This window comes from Felis catus, chromosome C1 (genome assembly GCF_018350175.1).
Source record: "Felis catus isolate Fca126 chromosome C1, F.catus_Fca126_mat1.0, whole genome shotgun sequence".
Lineage (NCBI taxonomy): Eukaryota > Metazoa > Chordata > Mammalia > Carnivora > Felidae > Felis > Felis catus.
The window spans coordinates 37,793,786-37,811,492 of NC_058375.1; the positions used below are offsets into that span (position 1 = coordinate 37,793,786).

Here is a 17,707-nt window from a genome sequence, read left to right on the forward strand (position 1 = left end):
GCCTTCCCTGAAGGCAAGAAGCAAAGTCTTTATTCTGGGGAGCGTGTCAGAGAGCGTTGGGTTCAGGTTTCCCCGCTGCGCATTTAGAAGCTGAATGCAGTCCTCAACCACACGCCTGAACCCCAACAAGTCTTCTCTCCCATTCAGCCCCCCAGCCCGGGCCCTGATGGAGAGCTCCCCCGAGCGGCACAAAGACAGCCCTGAAAACGCACAGAGCCACTCAGTCAAGGCAGATACTCGGAGCCAGGTTTCCAGCGCTTTTACTCCTCAAGGGCCCAGTGCAGCCAGCTCAGCACCAGCTGAAAAGCCCTTCTTGGGTCAGCTTTCCGAACGGAAGACAGGAAGGGAATTAGCTCGTTTTTCTTTGCGGCGGCCCCTGAGCTTATTCCAGCTTGGCCTTCCCACACCTTCGGTGTCTCATGCTGTCTTCCGGGGTCCTGCAGAAAGGACACCGACCGCCAGCATCGGGTCTGGGCCTCGTTTCCCACCTCTCTGTCCCACCGCATGACCCCATGACCTGTCCCATGCCCTTGTCTTGGCCCTGCACCCCCAGCACCTTGGAAGGTTGGCTTGGTCTGGCGGTGACCACTGCCCCGGGCTCTGTCCTCTCCACCTTCCCAGGGCCTGGACGGCCTTTGAGTAAACAGATAGCCCAGTGAGGTATGTGATCAATTAGCTTTGCTGAAAATACAATCATTTTGTTATTCCAAGCTGATGAGAAGGCCTCTTCGGCCTGCTCTCCCAGCCTCCACATGCCAATCAGCCCGTGTCACCGATATAATTTTCCACATAAACACAACCTTTGTGCAACATCTACTCTTGTAAATAGATGTAATTCCCAAACCAAATAACGCACTTGGAGGGGAAATGATATTATGCATGCAAAAAGAAAAGCCAGCGATTTTTACACTTTCCAGGCAACAAAAGATTACCCCTAATTGCGACGGGGGGAGTGGGGGGTGGGGGCAGAGGGGTTGAGGCGGGGCGAGGGAGGCGGCTTCTGCTGGGAAGCAGGGAGGCCGGCTTCCAGGCGGGGTTTTTTTCTCCCTCTGCACATGTGTGAGAGCGGACCACCAGGAACTGCTTAACCCGGGATTTGTCCTGTTTAGGCAACGGGGAGGACGTGGTGGTTGTTGTTGATGCCTTGAAGGAAACGGCAAGTTACTTAATTACAAGGTTTGGTCTCCCTTGCCAGGAGAGACCCCCTCCAAACCCGAAACTGTACACATCCTGCGGCAGAATTGTCCCCCTAAATTCCTGGACACGAATGGCCTTGGTGGGCTGTGGAGTGTGAGTTCCTCTGAAAGGCACCGGTGTGCCTTTCTCAATGTTCTGCTCACTTAAGTGGATCCCTAAATTAGACCTTAAAAGCAGCGGAAGTCCCCCAGCAGCCGGGAGGGGGAACGCCACAGAACCCACTGTGTAATCCTGGCCAGGTTCTGGGCACGGGCTGCTTCCTGGGCTTTCCGAATGCCATGGAAGTGAACACCGGGATGCCTCTTCCTGTGCCTCTGGTGTCTCCATGCCCCCCGGTGCTAGTGGGGAAAAAGCCCCTTGGGGTCACAGTGGGCCCCTGAGGGGTCCCAGGCCAGGCCAACCGCGGGGACAGGAGCACCCCAAAGGGAGAGAGCCGTGCTAGGAAGAAGCTGCAGGCGGGCCGAGGTGCCCCTATGCGGTGCCAGTGGGCCCGGGGTGGCGTCCCCCACAGCCAGCCCCACCCCGGGTCAGACGGCACCAGAGTGAGCCTCCGGGCTTCACGACCCCCCCCCCCCCCTCCCGCCGTGCATCTGGACAACGACCGTCACAGAAGACGTGGATTCTGACAAGGATTATTTCTGTTGATGGCAGAGGTGCTTCTATTAGGTGAGTAATGACATCTTGGCCTTAGGAAGGCCCTGATGCTTTCACACAATGCTTCTGGGTCTTTATACCATCCAAGTTTGAGGCAGTGAGCGATGAGTTAGAGACAGAGGATGGTGGAGTGACCACGGGCTCCCTTCTAGGTTCTGACTCCAGGCCTGGATGGGAGGGCCGGGGGCCCATAGCACTTCAGCTACAAAAGATTTTCTTTCTGACCCCCGCCCCCACCCCTCCCCCCTGCCCACGAAACTCGGCCTAAGAATCCTTACCCCCCAGCTTCCATCCGTCCCAGGCTCCTGAAGGCCATCTGAAACTCATTAGCTGCTTGAAATGATTGTCATGGGAGCCCTTGATGGAGAACAAGAAAGGGAGAGGGATACTTTTAAAGGACAGCAATCGGGACCCAAATGCTGGCAGATGTTTGGAAACCTGGCTGTTGAGGAGGGGCCTCCGGGAGGCGTGGGGGCCACCTCCTCGGCCTGACCCCGGGCCTGGGCCCCCACCTCCTCACGCCTTTGTCTGCCGGCAGCTCTGGAGTCCAGGCTGAATAAACCAGCCGTTCTCTGGTCCCCTTCACAGCCGAGGGAGGCTCGGCGGCCCCGGGACACGCTACAGCCTGATTCAGGGGACAGCTGTGGTAGTCGCTCGATTCTTTGCCAGTTGTGGCTTAAGTCCTGTACTTTGTAATTGAAACGACTTTCTGTTTGCAATAACGAAATCATAAAATAAGGAAAATGTTAGAATTATGTGAGCATACAGCATTAAAAATCACGGAGCTAAGAATATTAGAATTCTAGACTCTTCAAAATATAGAACTTGGAATAAAAATATCTTTGCATTGCAGGATCTTAGAAACCCAGAATATGAGAATCCTAGACTATGAGAATTCTTGAAAAACTGATTTATAGAACCATAGACATGCTTTAGGTTTTTAGTAGCATAGAACATTAGAATTATGGATTTTTAGGATTAGGGAATCAGAATTCTAGACTACTGGAATTGTAGAGCATTAGAAATACAGAAAAGTTTATAGAAACCCAGAATCATGGTCTCTTAGAATCATAGGACTCAAGAGTTGTGGAACGTTAGAATATTAAATTAAGGAAATTTTGAATGATATAATCTTAGAATCACAGAATATTAGCATCGTGGAATGGTAGAACTAAAGAATCGTAGACGTCTATAATCATAGCAGTTTATAATTACAGACTCATTGGATTATAGACTCTTAGAATCACAGAACATTTGAATCAAAGAGTGTCTGTTGCGTTAGAGAAGTATAGGATCTATGAATTAAAGAATTTTGGGATTACAGGCTTTTAGACATATCCTTAAAGAATTTCAGAGGCAAAGAAGGATTTAGAGGTCATTCGGCCCCACTCCTGGCCCAGCCCACATCCTCACCTAACTCCACACACGCACACAGAGCTAGCCCCTTGGCATCCTTGTGTTTATGTCTAGACAACACAGTTCGATTTGACTGTTCTCTGCCCCTCCTCGAACTGAGGATCTCCTTTTCTGCCTCTCTCTGCTCTGCTTCTCATCACTCTAAGTTCCTACCACTCTTTGCTTTTTTGAGGGACAGCTTTGCTTTTCTCTCAGCAAGCCATCCACCCTCTGAATTCCCCACACTGGTGCCTTGCAGGACAAGACTATTCCAGGGATTAGCGTATTTGTAAAATGGAGCTTCTGCCCCTTTGAGGCATGGGCGGGGGGAGAAGGAGGGACAGGGCAGTCTTGTGTGTCTGGTGTGTGTGCCTGTGGCCTCTGTCTCAGAAACGGCAGCGAACAGGTCCGGATTGAAACCTAAGCTGCGTATTCCCCTGGAAGGACGCGAGCCACGGTCGCGCCTGGGACCAGGCAGCCTGGCCTATCAGGTGAGAGGAGATTGGAGACTACAAACCATTTCATGCTTATTTATTTTATGATCCTCACGGGCTGGGGTTTACACAATCCGGACAACATGTGGATTAGATAATTGGCTGGGAATTACCAGCCTCTGATGGTTATCACACTTGGAGGGGGTGATAGAAGCCGGCTTGAGGAGGATGGCTCGGTGATGAGTTGATGACGTTATCATGTGCTCGTTGGGGGCTCAGAGAGATGTGGGGACTCATTACAGGCCATAAATCCCAGGGAGGGGGAAGTATACCACAAGGAGACAGATAGTGAGACTCAGGATTCTATTACAATGTTGAGGATTAAACCAGAAAGAGAATCAGCCAGCTTCAGAGTCACCCTGCTACTTTAGAAAACGTTCATTTCCTAGTGAGTTCATCCCAAAACTCTGTCAAAGGACTAGCCAGAGATAACTTGAATACAAAACCTCCTACTTTTTATTCAAGCATCATAAAGACAGAGTCTATGCAGGGGCTGCTTAAATTTGAAGCTATCTTCTTCAAAAGATCGTTTCTCTAGCTCAGCTTACACTCAGCATCTCCTGGTCCGGTGTTCACCTTAAACCCCCCAAAACTCCTCAGGGTGGGGGAGCTGCTCAAGTTAGAAATGTTAAGAGATCTTGCAATTTCCCCCCGTGGGCCAAACTTTGGAAACAGCCTCTTTTGCCAATTTCAAATCTTCCCTTAAAAACCAACTTGGTTTAGAAACTGCAAAGCCCCCAAACCAAACTGCAGTGCCCAACCAGTTCCAAGAATACCATTCTGATGTTGCCGAGATTTCTCCCAAACTGCAACGCCTGCCTGAGAGGCAGCGCATGGTCTGCTCCACGTACTACACTAGCCCAGCCCTGCCTGTGATGCTGTGTGCCTTTAGGCAAGTAGACCTCCTCTCTGGGCCACCGTAGGCCCACCTACAGATAGGAAGTTGGATTAAATAATCTAAATGTGGGAGCACGAATATTAGAAACAGGAAAAGAACAATTTGGCTTTGTTTCCTTTTTGTGAGTTGAATTTCAAATTAGTCAGGCCCGTGTTTCTATTTATTTTTGAAGTAGTTCAACCAAGAATTGCTGTTTTCATGGCTCTAGCTTTTGATTTCAGATGCTAAACAACAAAACCACGACCCCAAACTTCCTCAACTACTGACTGCAGCTTTTATACACATTTTCAATGGTGCGGCATATTGGATTAACGCAAATGATAAATGCCGCTGCCTTCTCACTACTGGAAGACACAGTGGAAATGAGCTAATGGAACGGCAGACTGGGTGTCAAGGGTCTTACTACGTGACCCTTCGTTTCCCCATCTGTAAGATCGGGAGGGGAGGGAGGCAGTGGGAAATCTGTGCCTTGTCTTCCTGCTCTGAAGCACAGCCCAAGTTTCTGAGGCCCCAGCCCTGATTCTAAGCAAGAGTGTTGGGTATGCTGTGCCCTATTACACCCGCCAGCCCTCCGGGGCCACCCCTGCTGATCCCAGTGATGGGAGGGGTGGGGCCGAGGCCGATGGAGAGCCTTTACAAAGGGGACAATGGCAAATCTCCAGTTTGTGGACACGTCTCTTTCACCGGGAGCCTGAAAGGCCAAGGAGGGTGGGCAGGGTGAATGGGGCAGCGGGGATGAGGAACCTCTTGCCCTGGCCCCATTGAAAGTCCACGGACCGGTCGGCAAAGAAAGGAAGTGAGTTAAAGAGGCAAATGAGGGGGCTGTGCTGACGGTGCAACGATCCCCTAACTCCAACTAGGGACAGGACCGAGGGCTCAGGCCACGGTGACAGCCGGGCAGGCAGGGCTGACCCACAAGCCCAAGGGGAACAGGCAGCAGGGTGATGTGTCAGGTCCTCAATTGTGCTCTCTCCTTTTTTTTTTTTTTCTTTTAAATTTCAGAGAAAGCATATTCGTGCATGAGAGGGGGAGGGGCAGAGGGAGAGAGAAAGAGAGAGAGAGAAAGAGAAAGAGAGGGAGAGAAGGAGATTCCACGCTGGGTGTGGAGCCTCACACGGGGTTCAATCCATGACCCGGGATCATGACCTGAGCCGGAATCAAGAGTTGGATGCTCAACCCACTGAGCCACCCAGGCGCCCTGGGCTTTCTCCTTTCTTGACGTGAAACCCAATTATTAACGTACGGCAGCACTACACATCCTCTCACGGTGGACGGGGTGGGGTTTATGGCTGGAACATTTGAGATGGGATCACTGGAAAGGCCAGTGCGGGCAAGAAGGTGGAGGGGTGGGGTTGGCATTGGCCAGTTCGACTGCAGGCCCCAGACCAGTTTATTTAGCTAAAATATCCTGTCGGGACAGCCCCCAACCAACCCCCTGGGTCCCACAGCTGGTCACTATAGACAAACAGCCACTCAGTTCCTCCACCAATGGGTCCATTTAGACAAACAATAGGTCAGTCCAACCAAAACAGTCAGTTCAGCTATAAAAACGGTGGGGGGAAAAGGCGACAGAAAAACAACAACAGTATCAGTTCAGTTTTTAAAAAGTAACCGTGCGACCTCCTTGGCTATTATATAAGGACACAACCCATCAGTTCACCAACGTAATTGCCCAGTCTTGTCTAAACAGTCCATGATTTGATAGCTCCGGAGGTGGAAACATTGAGAACTAGACCTTTGGTCCAGTCCGGCAACATTGTGACTCTGATTTCTCGCTGCTCCACTTCACAGGCACCCAGCCAGACGTGCCCCAGCAGGGAGAATATTCCAGACTTTTTTAGAAGGCTGCCTGAGGGGATCTGGATGCTTTACGGGTATTTCCCTGTGCCCCCCCCCCCCACCTTCCTACACCCACTGTATTAACTGCATTAAAAAATTCTCAACCAAAACAAAACAAAAACCTCTCAGTTTGTAAACCATGTTTCTCAGTTAACTGGCTAGGTAGAGAAAGGGGCACATTAACTTTCCCTTTTAGGGGAAGCAAAGAAGGAGAGGAGGAAGGGTCAAAAGAAGCTGGAGGAGGGAGGAGAGAGAAGGAGGAAGCAGTAAGGCAGGAAGACTGGCAATAATAAGTCCATTTCGCCCATGTAGAGCACTTCACGGTTAGGACTTATTATAGTGGATTTTGTATCCATTAACTCATAACTACCCTTTGATAATTATGCCCGTTTTAAGGACTGGGAGAACGAGGTCCAGAGCAGCGAAGTAACTGTGCCCATGTTCTGGCAGTCAGTCGCTGGTGGAGCCGGGATGGAGCCAGGGTCTCCTGCCTCTTATCCGCTCCTGTGAGGCCCTGAGTCATAGCATTGTTAGAACTGGTAGGGATGGGGGCTTGGGAATCATGCAGTCTCATCGTAGGGGTGAGGGAAGGAAACTCAGACGCAACTGCCCAGAGTCCTTACCAACAGAGCTCAGTTCTTCGAGAGGGTCCCCTTCTTTTCTGAGCCGAATGTCCCCTCAGGGGCAGGAAGTTCTTCCTTGTGTCTAACCAGACTCTCTCTTGCTGCAGGGCCAGCTTGGATGCTCCTCCTTGTGGCCATTCTCTGGAGGTGAGTGTGCCAGGTTTGCTGAGCCTAGGAGTGGGCTGGAAAGCCCTCTTCCCCAGAGGTAGCGGAGGGTCTGGATGGCGGAGGAGAGCCCAGAGGGCCGGCTCTGTGTTTGGTGAATAAACACGGGAGTCGGGTTTCTGGCCTGTCACTCTGCAGCTTTTCAGCGAGTGAGGGGCCAGGTGGGCCGGAGGGAGTTCCCGCGGCGGCACATGAAGAGGCCGGGGCCTGCGGGGGCTGGGGCCCGGGCAGGGCCCGCTCTGGGCAGCCAGCGGAGCGGGCCTTTGCAGGCCACGGAACTTCACACCTTTGAAAGGCTCCAGAGCGGCACGCAGAGAAAATAAACCGTTCCTCCCATCCGTGGCAGGTCTGCCATCCTCAGGGGCTCCCCGTCATGCACACGGAAACCCTGTAAAAGGGCCCAGTGTTTCCTTTTCCACTCCCCGAAAGGATGCGTGCTGAGCCCTGAGGACTGTCGGGGGTGGGTGACAGGGCTCTATCCCGGCCAGGGAAGCCTGGTTCCAGCGCCGCTCCTGCTGGGATAAGCCACCCCAGCTCTCCGAGTGTTGCTTTGCACATCTGGAAAACAGGAAGAAAAATACCTCCCTTTGAGTGTTATTCTGCGTGTGTCCGACGGCAAAATAGGGCATATATGTGAACGCACCTAGCCCACAGTGGATGCTTCATCAATGTGTCCCTCCTTTCCCCTCCCCATTACCTAAAGCAAGTCTGAGTTTGCCTCAGAGCCTCGGTTCCCTGCTCTGTAAAGGGGTTCGTGCCTCCCTCGTGTGGCTTCCATGAGACAAAGGGCCTGGCTTGCAGGGGCTCTCCAGCAGAAATTTCTTCCTTGCTTCTTTCCTCCCATTCGCCCTCCCCTCTGGGTGTCGGGGCATCACTTTGCAAATGGGAATGGCCATGCCCCTGTAGGTCGAGAACACTCTAAGGATGAGCGTAATGCAATGCCACAGCACTGATGGGCATCGCTGTGCCACAGGGCTGTAGGAGAGGCTAGATCTCAAAAGACTTTAGAAGGCAGCAGATAGAATACAAGGATCGGGGAGTCCAAGGGATACGAGAATCCATCTGATACTCGGGCCTTGTCTCATCGAGCGAGGGTTTGGGCAGGAATGGTGGGAGCCTTGGGAAGAAAGGGAGTCCAAGGAGGACTTCCTGGAGGAGTGCTCCGTCCAAAGCTGTGGAGCTTAGTCTTTCTTCCCAGGTTTAGTCCATTGCCAATGCTCGAGGCCCAGACTACTGCTGGCCCACAGCAAGTTGAGAGATACCCCCAGAAGTGCCCTCTTTCTCCCACCTAGGTTTTTCAGGGCCGGGAGGAGACAGACCTAGGACCGAGAGGTGGGCAAATGTGAGAGCAGATCCCAGTGAGCTCTCTAGGAAGAGAGCCAGTTGTCTCCAGAGGTCGTGAGTTTCCTGTCACAGCAGGTGTCCAACAGTGGCTGGAAGGCCCTGTGATGGTACAGAAGGGGGACCATGGCACGAGGTGAAGGTGGGAATATAGGTGGGAATATCTGGGAGACAGGCTTTGGAGTCAGGTACACATGGGCTCCAGTTCCAGCTTTACAGTTCACCCCTGTGTGACCTTGGGTTAGTCTCCTTCCGAAACTTTGTAAAATCCCAATTTCCTCATATGTAAATAGGCAGTAATTCCTACTTCAAAGAGTTGTTTTCAGAGAGTAAACGAGATAATGCATGAAAAGTATTTAGCACGGTCAGAAACATGTGGGTTCCCCTGCCCCAGCTGAGAGTCTAAGATCAGAGAGTCTGAAGTTTGTGGGGGTTTAAGATCCTATACTTTGGGATTCTGAAATTCTAGGAGACTGAACACTTACATAAGCCTTCCCCTACGCTAAATACTTTCTTAGGGACATTACAAATATTCACTTGCTTAATCTTCACAATAACCCTATACGACAGGTACTGTTATTACCCATAATCTATAGATGAGGATGTATAGACAGAAGGCTAAGTAGCCTGCCCACATCACACAGCTGAAAGGGGTGGGGCTGGGCCTGGATTCTGGTTCCACTGTCTGTGCGATAGGATTCTAAGATCACAAGATTCTAAAACCACTCCATGTTTCTTAGAGCCCGAAGAATTCAATATTATGGGGCTTTTTATTAATAATAATGAACATCCAGGGTGAGAAGGGAAGGTTCTAGAGCAGGAGTTGTTGAACTTCCTCTGTAAAGGGCCGATATCTTAGGTTTTGCAGGCCACAAGTTCTCTGGCAAGAGTACCCACCTCCACAGTTGTAGCCAGTAGCTAAATGAAGGGTCTGACTGTGTTTCAATAAAACTTTATTCACAAAAACAAGTGGCAGGCAGACTGTAGTTTGCCGACTGCTGTTCTCAAGACACAGATAATACATCTTCTGCTCTGCTGAGCACCCTGGTGAAGGCTCCCTTCAGGGCTGATCCTCAGGAGATCCCCGCTCTGCCCTGCTTTAGAGAGACAGAGGGGCCTGGGAAGACCAGGCAGACTCCCGAGGGCGTGGGTGCCTCGAATGTGGCTCTCTCTTTCTGTCCTAGAGAGGCTGTTAAAAAGGCTCCTCTCTCCAGCAGCGGAGCCTCGTTACTCATGGGCTAGAAAACAATGCTAACTTCCCCCAAAGCGGGAAGCAGTTGCACTTGTGAGCCAGGGCTCATTTTGCTACATGAATATTTATGGCATGTCCCCTAATTAAGCCCAGAAATAAAATTTACCCTGCTCACGGGGGCCAGGGGAGACTGGAAAGCCGTGTCAGGAACCAGCTTCTTGTGCCTGTGAAGTAGGGTTGTCATCGAAACATTTGTGTCCACAGCCACTTGGTCTGGGTCAGTGTCCATAGGAGTAGTGGGGGTGGGCGTTCCCAGGAAGGTCAAGTTCCCGTGGTGTGGTCACATGCTGGTGTGGGGGCCACCTGGTGGGTGACCATTGCCCCAGATCTGCATGGGGTGACACAGAGGGGTCCTAGCCCTAGCAATATTATTTTTCTTTAGTCGGGATGACTCAGGTATTTTGTGACTGGGCTTCCAAGGTCACTCTAGTGACAAGAGCTCAGAGAGGGAGGCCCTGGCTGGGTCTGAGTTCCTCCTCTGATGCTGATTGTGTGGGACCTGGGCTGCCCCACCAGCCTCCCCACCCTCTCTGTGAAGGAGGAAATCCTCGGGCCACAGGATCCTGGAGTTCTTGCTGAGAACCACGGGACGTGACAGCAGGGAAAGCATTATGGGGAATTGTTCCCACCACGGTTCTGGGGTTTCTTTTACCTAAAGGCACTCCTTCTCTCAAACCTGGGAAAGGAGGAAAGCTGGCTCTGCCCAGCCTTGAGTAACCTTGAGGGTTTCCGGAAACCATAAATCTCGGCTTTTCCTTCAGGGGTCCTATCTCCAGAGAGCTGCCTGGGCCTCATATCCTTTTCCGAGGAGCCAATAAACCAAGCAAATACCATAAAGCTCTTCACTCCAGCCTGAGCTCTGCTTGGAGTCAGACCTGTAGTCCAGAAGCCGGCTTCAGAACACAACCATCAGGTTGACCAGGAGTCCTCCCCCCTTCCCTTCCAGAATGTAGCTTGCCTTTGACTTCTCTCTTCTGTCAGCTTTTCAATAATTTCCCTCTTATAATTGTTCACAGCAGCGGAGAGGTCCCACCTGTGCCCCTGCCTCCACCTCCAGGCTGCTGGTGTATACTGGGATAAGGAGGGAGGATGCTTTCCTAAGGTGGGTCCAGGAATGTAATTGTCCCAGGGCCTTGGCAATTGGCACACCTCGTAAATTCCAAAGTCAACAAGATGTGGAAGCGGAGGGGACCCCCAGGCTGGAGAGAAAGATGTGGCGGGGGTCATAGGGTGGCTCAAGGGTAGCTTTGGTGCCTTCCATCTCCCACACGAGGCCTGCCCCACCCCGGGGAGCCCCGGGACTTCCTGCTCTCGCTCTCCACCTTCACATCCTGAGCTCTGACCTGGTTGCAACAGCCCAGACCCTGAAAGGGTCCTAGAGTCCTTCTTTTTCACACCTTCTCACTGCAGAGAGGGAGGCTGCCAGTGTAGACAGGGTCTTGCTCAGGTCAGTATCAGGGCAGGTATGGTGGCAGTGACACCGGGCCGGGGTTGGGAGTACTGGACTCAGGTGGAACCCAGATCCTCATCAAACACTGAGCCCTGATCCCCACACTGTGACACCCTGACCCCGCTGCAGATTGTTGCCTCAGCTTGTAACCCACAGGTCACAGGACAGTGGGAGGAAAGATCACAGCTTCCTCTGGCCCACCGCAACTACAGGAACCGCTTACTGCCATTCACATCTGCCACGCTGTCTTCGCTGAGCAAGGATGCCGTGTTCTTCTTACTGGTTCGGAGGTTCAGTGCAGAACACTTAAGCAGACGTGTGCCTTTGAGAAAAGTCACTTTACTTCTCTGGGCTTCAGTTCTCTCATCTTTAAAACGGGAGTTATCACGCTCCCCACTCACCTATCCCCTCTGCTCCTTGCTAGGATCAAATGAGATGATGATTAAGAAGGTGCTTTGTCAGCGAATGCTTTTGCATCTGAGAGAGTAAGCGTTAAAGTCATCCCTGCAGTGTCATCATTATTTGATGTTTCCTCTCCCTCCGCCCAGCCGGAGGATCTCCCGTGCCCCCAGAGACCTAAGTCCAGGAGCAAATCTGTTGGTCAGGGGCCCCGAGGGAGGCCAGGAGCTCTGCTGGGAGACTGGAGAGGAACTAGAGGCTGAGTACACTTTGTTCTTGTTCAGGTCTAAGCCTGCCGGCCAGAGCCGGGCACCACACGGTCCACACCTCCTCGTTTAGTGGTCAGACGGGCTCCCAGGTGAGTTCATGGGCCCTGGGTGTCCAGGCTTGGGCTCTGCCTACCCAGGCTTACACAGAAACCCCCACTCCACCTGAGAGGACACAGGAGGTTCTGGTGGGTCCAGACACCCAGCTCTCTGCCCTAAGCACTCTCCTGATTTCCACCAGCTCTCGTGTTTGAGGAGGGAAATGTGGTCTACACACTTTGGTTGAACTGCACAAAAGCTATCACGAAGCTTTGGAAGAGCCAATTGTGCTGCGTGTCCCGTTGGGGAATCTTAGGCCTCTTTTGAAGGCCTTTTTCTCCCCTTCGGGAAAACAGGGAATCATGCCGCCCCAGGAGCAACCAACTTGAAATGTTTAGTGCTTGCTTGTCCTCCCCCCCTGCCCCCCACAATTGGAAAAGGCCCAAGTCGGTCTCCGCCAGAGCACAGCAAACCCTTACGCCTGGCAATTAAAGCCCTCCATGATTTGCCCCAAGCTATCTTGATAGCAGGCAGCCCCTAGCATCCAATGAGGCGGGGGCCATTTGCAGTCAGAACCCACCCGACTATGAGCTTTCTTGCAGCCTCTGTTTACACTGTTCCCTCTCGCTGGCTGCATTTCATCCCCACCAGTCCTGGAATTTTATCCATTCTTTAAGATCCAGCTCCAGCCCAGTCTCTGCCTTCCCTTGATCGTTCTAAATGAACGCATTTCTGGCTGAGGATTTGGTCCTGAGTGATGACAGTAAATGTTACAGAAGAACGAGTAAATGAATGGATGGATAGGATGGATGGGTGAGGTTTGACAACACACGAAGGAATGAATGTGCGGTGAACGGGTGGATATGGGCGTCCATTTACAAAGCACGTACTATGGGCCAGGCAGGGGCCCAGAGGCTGATGTGAGCTGTGAATAAGACGTGCTTTCTGTCCTCATGCCCTTACCTTTGAGCGGAGGAGTCAGAGAGGTGCACAATCCATTACTTATTTAGTTAGCCTTGTGATAAAATGCCATGAGGGAGGAAAATTAATAAGTAAATGAGTGAATGTGTGAGGAATGAGTGAAGACAGGAATAAGCAAACAGAATAAGGGAGGGAATGAATGTGCAAATGGATCCTGAGGAGCATAAATGAAGGAATGAAGGCATGATGGATGAAGGTTAATCTTACCAGGGCAAGAATCCATGCCACGTGACCTGGTGTTTATGGGCCCGAGGCCTAGAGGCCAGGGTTGCCCAAAGTCAGCCCCTCTCCTGCTTCCCTGGGGGTGGGGACAGCAGGCAGTGAGAGGGGGAGCCAGGCCTTGTGCCTCCCCAGGTAGCACCATTCTTGCTATCTAAGCACCTCCAGAATGGAAAGTCCGTCTTGGAAAGGGCCGAAGACTTCAGCATGTGGAATCTAGGGCCTTCAGGAAGGTCTGATTTTTGCTCAGTGCATGGAATGAACCTCAAAGCTTTTGCAGTCACACCCAATGCCGCAGTACCCTCTGTGGTGAGAAATCAGGGTCGGGAGGGGGAGGGGTCCGCCCAAGGCACACCATCAGGGCCCTGACTGCAAGGCGCCTTAAGGAGTCTTTGCCGGGACCATCAAAGGCCCTTTTTCATCTCTGACCTTGCCTAATCCTCTCCCCCGTGAGCCCCCCTCCAGCTCCCTGGCCCCCTCCCTGTCCGACACACGCAGCCTCTGCTCAGCTCGGAGCCTTTGGGCTCCTCGTTCCCTCTGCCTGGGATGTGCTCCCAGACATCTGTCATCTGGCCCTCTCACTTCCTTCAGGACTATTCTCAAAAGTGACCCTAAGTCCTTCTGTGGCCATCGTATCTGTAATTTTACCCCTGGCTGCTTCCTTCTGCATCGTCTTCCCTAACTTTGATTTTTCTTTATAGCATTGATCCTTACCTGACACACTCTACATTTTTCTTATTTGTTTTGTTTTGCATCTCTTTATCCTCCCAGAGGGCAGGGACCTTGCATCGCTCTGTCCACTACTATCCCAGCAGCAGCAATGGAGGCTGCCACTAAACATGTTCTGCCCGGGGAAATGAAGCAAAGGCTCAGATCCAGCCTTGCCTCTCCATCCAAAACCCACGGCCACTGTCTTTTCTTGCCTGGACACTGCGACAGCCTCCTCCCTGACCCCTCCCTCAGCCTCTTCCCTGACCCTGGCCTCCTCCTGACCCCTAGCTGCCTCTTTGGCCCAGAGTGATCTTTCCTCTGTGACAAATATGACCATATCATTCCCCTTCTGGAAACTCTTTACTGTTCCCCTCTCTTCTTTCTTCTTGACTCTGTCTTTCCCGACCTTGAAAACTAAAGATCCAAGATAACATAGGAGAAGCGTCTGACGCATGGCACTGAATAAGCGGTAGTTGCCGTCATCCCCCAAATACTTGGGCACCCAGGTGGAGGGTGCGACGAGGGGGCAGTGGACTGTTTTAAGGTGTAGTGTGTGGAACAGCATGGACAAGCACATGGGAGTGGCAGCAGTGTGTCACGAACAGAGGAACTGTCGGTAGGCCGGGCTTGTTGGCACAGTGATTTCAGTAGAAGAATCTTGACCACTGGGAGGGAGAACGGGTTGGGTCAGATCCCAGAAGGTATTGACTGCAAAACTGAGGAGCTCTGCTTATGCTGCAGACTGTAGGACACCTCTGTGAGCATCTTCAACAAAATTCAACACGTTGCCCAGCACTGGTTAGGAGTCAAGTGTTACAGTGGGCACTTTCACAGGGAGTCTTCAGTAGGATATAACAATCCTGTGAAATCTGTATCAGTGTTCTCATCTTACATATGGAGAAACCAAAATCCAGAAAGGTTGGCTAACTTTCCCGAGGCAACCTACAGCGGAGGTTTGAACCCAGGCCTAGGTGACCCGAAATCTTAGTATCTATTTTTATCATTCAGAGGCCTCACACTCGTCAAGTGTTTGTTGGTTGAATGCAAGCCTTGCCACAGGGTGACCCCAATAACCCGGGGGCTGGTGACACTTAACCCCAACAGCCTTTCTGGTTCCCACAACAGCCTCCATAGCTCCAAGCCGCGAATCGGGCCTTCATACAGCCTTTTGTGGACTTGGGAGTCAAGAAGAGAATTCACAGTACTTTGGAAAACACATTTTCTTTTAAAGAAGAATTTTTTGTTTTCATTTCAAACAGCCCTGGCTGGTGATGAGTGGTGAGGAGAGGTGCCCTGTTTTCCATCCTAACACCTATTTCCAGGTGGGGGCAGGGAGGGCTCCAGCCCGAAATGTTATTTCAAAACCTTTCCGGGCCTTGCAGCTCCATTTCCAGGCCACGTGCTACAAAGAAAAGCACGATTTCCCATTACGTCGTGTTGCCCTTTCTGGTCTGAGCACCTTTCAAAGCGGGAAGAGCCGGTCCGCCCCAGCGCACCCCCTCCCGTCCCCGTACATGGAGTCTCACCGCCTGATGGAGGGCTGGGATAAACGGCCTTGCCGGGCAGCCGATGGCCACACTCCTGATAGGCCTGACTGCCAAGAGCAGCAAACTCCCAGCCCTTGAAGAGATAGCTAGAAGCCGAGACCCGGTGTGATGTGAGAGCTCCCTGCCTGCTCCCTGCCATCTGAGGCGCATTCCAAAGGAAGCAAGCCAGCGAGGTCTTGTCTTCTGACGAGTGCCGACAGAGACGGATGCCGCACTCCCTGCCAGGGAGGGCCACGTTCAGACACTCCCAGATAGCCAGCTGCCACTTTGTTAGCGGCAAACATCCCCATCTGAACCAGGCTGGGAAAGAAAATATTTATGCTTGCCTGTCAGGAAGACCTTCATTTTTCTTCCGAGGGAGCCAGCCAGGGTGCTGGTCCAGAGCTGAAAGAATGTGACATGTCTGTAGGGCTGCTCCAGGCCCTTCTCCGCACAGGCTCGATGAAGACTCCAGAATATTCTCAGGGCAGCTCTGGACAGGCACAAGAGGGGCTTCAGAAGAGAGGGGCGGGGGAGCCCAGGAGAGGTGGGACCATGCAGCCGGAACCCTCCCCGGGCCCCGTTGACCTGGAAATGAGGGAACCTGGGTGTGGGGTGTGGCGGCTACAGTTAGAGATCAGGCCCAAACGCACCACTAAATGATCTCATTATTAATTCAAAACATGTAGCTGTATTAATATGAAAAGTGACTTTGTACTGAGAGTCAAATAATCTTGTATTCCAGAAAACGCTAACGCTGGCGCTAAGCCTTGCCGTTTAGCTGGGCATATATTAAAATCAGTTTATGTTATTACAGTATCGTGGTCATTATTTTGAACAAAAGTCACAAGCCAATTCTTCAACGGCTTCAGAGATGCCTGTGGAGCGGTGGCTCTGGGAGACAGCTGTACCCAATTACAGTAATTGGGTTATAAGGTGCAAGGCTGAACAAGTCAGGTGGCCCTGGGGAATGGAAGCTCTGGTCTCACGGGCGTAGCAGGATTGTTCTCCCCGGACCCTGGTCAGGCTTCCCTCCCCCAACTCTGAGTGCTAGATCACTTTTATCCCTGCAGACCATGAAAGCATGCACACTGGAATCAGGAGACCTGGGTTCAAACCCTGACTCTCTCATTTATTAAAAAAAAATTTTTTTTAATGTTTATTTATTTTTGAGAGAGAGAGAGAGAGACAGCACGAGCAGGGGAGGGGCAGAGAGAGGGGGAGACACAAAATCTGAAGCAGACTCCAGGCTCTGAGCTGTCAGCACAGAGCCCGACGTGGAGCTTGAACTCACGAACAGGGACATGTGATCTTGACCCGAGCTGAAGTTGGATGCTTAACCCACTGAGCCACCCAGTCACGCCCTGCCTCTCTCATTTAGCAGTTGTGCGACGAACCTTGAGCAGCCTATTCAAGATTTAATCTTTTTGGTAAAATGGAGCCAGTAAATGTGTCCTTCTCTGGGCTATCTTGAGAATAAGGTAAGGGAAAGTCTGTGAAACACCCAGCACAGTGTAACCAGCAGTAATGGTGGGAGTGGTACACATGACATTACTCTCTCTAGAGGGGCGTGTCAGTAATTTGTACTCAGACGTGAATCAATGTTTGCAAATGTGCACAAGTATAATTCCTAGTCTGTATCTGTATTAGTCGGCTTGGATGCCATAACGAAATACCATAGACCGGGTGGCTTAAACAACAGAATTTTCTTTTCTTTTCTTTTTTTTTTTAATTTATTTATTTTTTTTATTTTTTCAACGTTTATTTTATTTTTGGGACAGAGAGAGACAGAGCATGAACAGGGGAGGGGCAGAGAGGGAGGGAGACACAGAATCGGAAACAGGCTCCAGGCTCCGAGCCATCAGCCCAGAGCCCGACGCAGGGCTCGAACTCACGGACCGCGAGATCGTGACCTGGCTGAAGTCGGACGCTTAACCAACTGCGCCACCCAGGCGCCCCTGGAATTTTCTTTTCTGGAGGCTGAGAAATCCAAGATCAAGGTGCTGACAGCTCTGGTCCCTGGTGAGGGCCCTTTTCCTAGCTCGCCATGGCCACCTTCTCACTGTGTCCTCACATGGCACAGAAAGAGGGAGAGCTCTGGTCTCTCTTCCTCTTCTTATAAGGACACTAATTCCATCAAGAGGACCTCACCCTCATGATTTCATCTAAACCTAATTACTTCCCAAAGGCCCCACCTCCTAATACTATCACATTGGAGGTTAGGGCTTCAACGTATGTGTAGGAGTACTGACAATACT

General features: G+C 51.6%; 1 long non-coding RNA gene across 1 annotated transcript; it reads left to right on the forward strand.

The window, feature by feature from the left end:
- The first annotated feature begins 1,065 nt into the window (after positions 1–1,065).
- Positions 1,066–16,229, forward strand: LOC123379606. Its single transcript, XR_006584257.1, has 4 exons — positions 1,066–1,863; positions 6,430–6,512; positions 7,208–10,960; positions 11,465–16,229. It is a non-coding gene; the product is annotated as an uncharacterized LOC123379606 (long non-coding RNA).
- The last annotated feature ends 1,478 nt before the right edge of the window (positions 16,230–17,707 follow it).